Genomic DNA, 6,000 nt, shown 5'->3' on the forward strand with positions numbered 1-6,000 from the left:
ATTCTCAGTTGTTCTGAAGGGAATTTCCCTAATCAGAAACATGGCTGCTGATTGGTCGTTCGTTAGTAAGAACGTTAGTGATTGGCTGATATTGGTATAAAACTAAAATCAATAACAAAGGGAGGCAGTCACTAGATAGATTGTTAAGTAGAGTGGTAAATTCAAAAGTATAAAAAGAATGTCCGAAAACACAGTAGATTTAGGAAAAGTTAGTAAATACTAAATTGCACCCATTATAGACTTATTGTCATTTATTATATATATATAAATATTTAGTACCCTTATTGGTGCAAATATTTATTGGTGCAAACTTTAGGTGCCAAATCGGGAGCAAATCCTTGGTGCAAATATTTATTGGTGCAAACTTTAGGTGCCAAATCGGGAGCAAATCCTTGGTGCAAATATTTATTGGTGCAAACTTTAGGTGCCAAATCGGGAGCAAATCCTTGGTGCAAATATTTAGTGGTGCAAACTTTAGGTGCCAAATGGGAGCAAATCCTTGGTGCAAATATTTATTGGTGCAATTGATGGTTTAGGTGTAATTCCTGGGTGTAAATATATTGCTTGGAGCAAATAATGTTTTAGGTGAAAATCCTTGGTGTAAATATTGCTTGGTGCAAATAAATATATAGTTTTGTGCAACTTGTTTTGTTAGGTGAAATTCCTAGGTGACAAACTTTAAGAAAGTCAAGTATTTAATATTTATTACGGAAGCTTTATGGTAGGAACGATTTTGTGATTACCTATAAAGAATTGTTGATTGTTGATTGTATTTATTATGTCTTAAGGAATTGAGACTTATTATAAACTGTGGATTAGTGAATCTGGTTGATTTACTTTAATGTGATCGAGTTTAGCGCTACACATTGGTAGTTTAATAATATTTAGATAGTGACAGAGTAAAGTCTCTGTTTAGGTTAGTTATAGATAAGACCAACCATACTAGGAACCGGACTAGGCCAGGAACAGAGCTGTACCACTACCAGTCCAGCATTTTTATAAATAATAATAAAGCATCTAAACTGTTCTATTTCATGTATTTTATTTCACGAATATTTAGTAAATATACAGTAATAACAAAACAAATATAAAATCAATATCGGTAGAGTGTTTTGGTCGACGGTAAACCAACTAGACGTCTACCCTAATATTTTATCCTAATATACATACACACAATAAAAAGATCCCTTTACTTTATGTTCATTGTGTTCTCTGGTGTCCGACTCTAGCACCCGAGAGGCAGTGTTACAATATTTATGTAGCAGAAGCATTCTACTGTTCAATAAATAACAAAAAGTTTACATTTTAACAATTTTGTAAAACTGCTATATTTTGGGGCCAAAAATGGGTCTTACTGGACCTGATCCTTTCTCTAGAAAAAGAAAATGAATTATAAAATTCAGAAACTACATAGAATGAGGTATAGACAAATTATCAAATAATATGATTTCTCAATGAATACAATACTTCCCTATGGAATGGTTAGATTGTTCAAAATTTACAAACAGAATATACCATGTATACCATTGAAGAAGATTTAATACGGGAGTATTTCAGACAATACAGACCATGGTCATTCAAAAACAATTCAAACTTTGGTGATTGTGTACATTTCGAACGCATATTTCCTATCGAATACTACATATAGACTTAACATTGCCTCATATCTTGATTGGTGACTATGTTGAACGAATCTATCCCATCGAACTAGAGATAAAGGATACAACAGATACAGTTAAGTCTGCCTCAGATATTAACTTATATCTAGAAACTGACAATGAGGGTCGGTTGAAAACAAAACTCTACGACAAAATATATGATTGCAGCTGCCTTCCAATTGTGAACTTTCCATTTCTGTGTAGCAACATTCCAGCAGCGCCTGGATACGAAGTATATTTCTCCCAAATGATACGATATTTCCGGGCTTGTGTTTCCTATCATGATTTCCGTGATAGCGGATTGATGCTCCAAAGGAAGCTATTAAACCAAGAGTTTCAAATGGTGAAGTTGAAATCATCCCGTCGTAAATTTTACGGACGCCATCACGAGTTAGTTGACCGTTATGGAATAACTGCTCCACAGATGATATCGGATATTTTCCTTATATTGACTATATTTTAACTACAATCCACTTCCCTTTTCACAACTTATGTGACCTTCCGAGCAACAATGGAATCACAATGTCATGCTTAACTATATTTTACAAATACTTTTAACTGGTATGAAACGATTACACGGATAGACTAAAAAAAAAGTAAAATCACAAAAATACTGAACTCAGAGGAAAATCAATTTGGAAAGTCCATAATCACATGGCAAAATCAAAAAACAAAACGCATCAAAAACGAATGGACAAGAACTGTCATATTCCTGACTTGGTACAGGCATTTTCAAATGTAGAAAATGGTGGATTAAACCTGGTTCTATAGCGCTAACCCTCTCACTTTAATAACAGTCTCATCAAATTCCGCTACATTTACATGATGCGTTAAATAAACAGTCACAATTAAAAAAAATAGTCAAAATATGGGTACATCAGTCATCATCGTATAACAATTTTAAAAGGAACAATTTAACAGGACACAAAAACATCTACTATCTACGAACACATGGATTGATTTGAGTGTCTGACGTCAGAAAAATTATATACGTCACATAAATTTGTCGTTCAATGTGCATACAAACAATTTTAAAATTTACATAGGCAATGTACGCATACAGGGTTAAAAAATCAAAAGTATGTAAGAATAAATTACAGAAATAGACCGAGATTCAAACTAGTCCAAAAGTTATACATAGAATTTATGAGAATCCAAAACTTTTAAAAGGAACAATTTAACAGGACACAAAAACATCTACTATCTACGAACACATGGATTGATTTGAGTGTCTGACGTCAGAAAAAAATATATACGTCACATAAATTTTTCGTTCAATGTGCATACAAACAATTTTAAAATTTACATAGGCAATGTACGCATACAGGGTTAAAAAATCAAAATTATGTAAGAATAAATTACAGAAATAGACCGAGATTCAAACTAGTCCAAAAGTTATACATAGAATTTATGAGAATCCAAAAATAGATAATTCCATTGCGCGTTTGAATGATTTTGACGTTTGTGGTTCAACGTATATAGTAATTCATAATAGAAATATATCATAATGACATATATAAATAGACCAATATAATACTGGCGGGATCTCTTAAAGTACAGAGTCACGTAATAAGAACAAAAGAAATACAGAGAGTCGCATATACAAAACAAACCACCAAAAATGAAAGCCAATACAAACACATTGACGAGATGTATAAGTACTGAGCCACGTCAAACGGATATCACATAAAACCATTCAACAGTAAAAGTAATATTAATAATAGAACAAAGACAAATGAAAGAACAATAAAACATGTTGTTAAGATGACATACAACATCAGTACGCAGAATCTATACATCAAGACCATCGTGTATTATTTGAGAAGTTGATACGGAATATTTATAAACAAGGTCTTGGTACCTTCCGATGAACTTTTTTTTAGAAAAAGGACGAGACGTTCTTTGACATACCCCTGGTTCATCAACTTTCTACTCAGACACTGATGACGTTTAACAAAGTCTGAGTAGGAGCTGCAAGCTCTTGAATATCGAATAAGTTTGGAAATATATATCCCATATGCAGGTGAAGTTGGTATATTGCTACTAAGGTTTGGGGGAATTTATAATTTCAAAATTAAAATCGTCTCGTTTGTCATAGATTCTGGTACTGAGATGACTGTGTAAGTCAAGCAGACAGATGCACAGAGCGTAAAACATTATACCCTTTACTGTCGTTTGCCCTGTATATAGATGTAAAAAAACATATTTTTTTTAAAGTTAGAAAAGATAAGTCAAAAATAAACTATTATTTTTCTAGTATCTAGCTTCTGGTAACGGTTCTTAACAATCAAACCTGAACTAATTTGCCACTGTTACGTAGTGTTGTCAATTTGCGATAATTTTTAACATTGTCATATAAGCGGTGTGTTTAGTTAATCATAAGACAAGGTTCAACTCTCTTTTTGTCTTTAAATACTTTAGATATCATGTACAAAGTCAGGAATATGGCAACTGTTATTCAACAGTCCGTACATTTTTTTATATATGTTTCTGTTGTTTCTTTGAATTCCTCTTATAGTTGATGTGTATCCCTTAGATTCAGTATGAATCCCGGATTTGTTTTCTCTAAATCAATTTTACGAACGCCGTCGCTGGTTGACTGGCCGTTATGGAATAACCGTTTCACAGATGATATCGGATATGTTCCTTGTGTCTTAATAACTGCAATACCCTTCCCTTTTCACGAATTTGACTACTGAATTAGACTATTTACCGGATTTGAGATAACATAAGCAACACGACGGGTGCCACATATGTAGCAGGATCAGCTTATCCTTCCGGGGCACCTGAGATCATCCCCAGTTTTGGTGGGGTTCGTGTTGCTTATTCTTTACTCTTCTATGTTTTGTCTTCTGTACTATTATTTGTCTGTTTGTCTTTTTATTTTAAGCCATTGCGCTGTCAGTTTATGTTTTAATCTATGAGTTTGACTGTACCTCTGGTATCTTTCGTCTCTCTTTTTGAAGTACATCTAGAATGGACTATAAGGGTTGGTTTTTAAAAACAAAACTTTACGATAAAACGGATAATTTGAACTTCCTTTGTAAACTTTTAATTCATGTATAGCAACATTCGTCCAGCGCCTGCTATATCTCCCAGTTGGTATGCAATATTCCAGAGCTTATGTTGCTTATCGTGATTTTTTCGATAGATTATTGCTGTTTATAAGGAATTTGCTAAACTTATGGTTATTAGAGGTAGATTTGAAGTCATCATTTCTAAAGATTTGCAGGAACCACAACGATTTTGTTGACGCGTTATGGATTATCTGCACCACAGATGACAGCGGATATGCCAAGTTCCAAAAATGCATCCGAAGCCATTTTCTGGGTTTACCTCCATCGGGAACTCCTAACGCCATTTTTTTATACCTCACTTCTTCCTCTTTTGATGGCATCGATTATGATAGTAGGACCTGCGTACCATTCCGGCAGCATCTGAGATCATCTCCATTTTTTTTAGTTTTCTGTGTAGTTGATTAGTGTGTGTGTTTGCCTTTCCATCGTCTTTCGGTTTTTTTGCCATGGCGTTGACGAGTTATCTTCGTCTTAGGAGTTTGGCGTGTTCCTTTTAAAATAATTCCGCCTCTTTTCATATAAAGTATTAAAAAAAAAAGAAGATGTGGTATGATTGCCAATGAGACAACTGTCCACAAGAGACCAAACTGACAAAGACATTAACAACTATAGGTAACCGTACGGCCTTCAACAATGAGCAAAGCCCATACCGCATAGTCAGTTATAAAAGGCCCCGATAAGACAATGTAAAACAATTCAAACGAGAAAACTAACGGCCTTATTTATACAAAGAAAATATGAACGAAATCAAATATGTAACACATAAACAAACGACAACCACTGAATTACAGGCTCCTGACCATTAGCTGTCAAATTCATGTTCAACATATTAAATCGTATATCCAAGTCACAAAAAAAAAAATGATTAAACAAAACCATATGTTAGTCGGCATTTTATATACCTATATTAGAACGATTTTTGTCGATCTAATCGATCAAAGAAAATTTTTCACCAATGCTTCACTCTCAATGTTTACATTCTATTCCTTGTAATAGCTTAATTTGCATGTATTGCATTCGTAACCCACATAAGAAGTAAAATTGAAGTTCATATGAATACGGATTCACACGTAGTCGATTTATTCACTTGTAAGTAAATAATCAGTCAGCAATGTTTTTGAGTTTATTTTGACAAAAATGGACATAACAGACTGTTCATTACGAAATCTTATTTATAAGTTTAGCTTTTATAAATACTTGATACAAATAAAAAAAGAAACGTTTTTAAAATGTTTGTATTCGGATTTTTTGTCACTCGATTTATG

This window comes from Mytilus trossulus, chromosome 4, assembly GCF_036588685.1.
Source record: "Mytilus trossulus isolate FHL-02 chromosome 4, PNRI_Mtr1.1.1.hap1, whole genome shotgun sequence".
NCBI classification, from domain to species: domain Eukaryota; kingdom Metazoa; phylum Mollusca; class Bivalvia; order Mytilida; family Mytilidae; genus Mytilus; species Mytilus trossulus.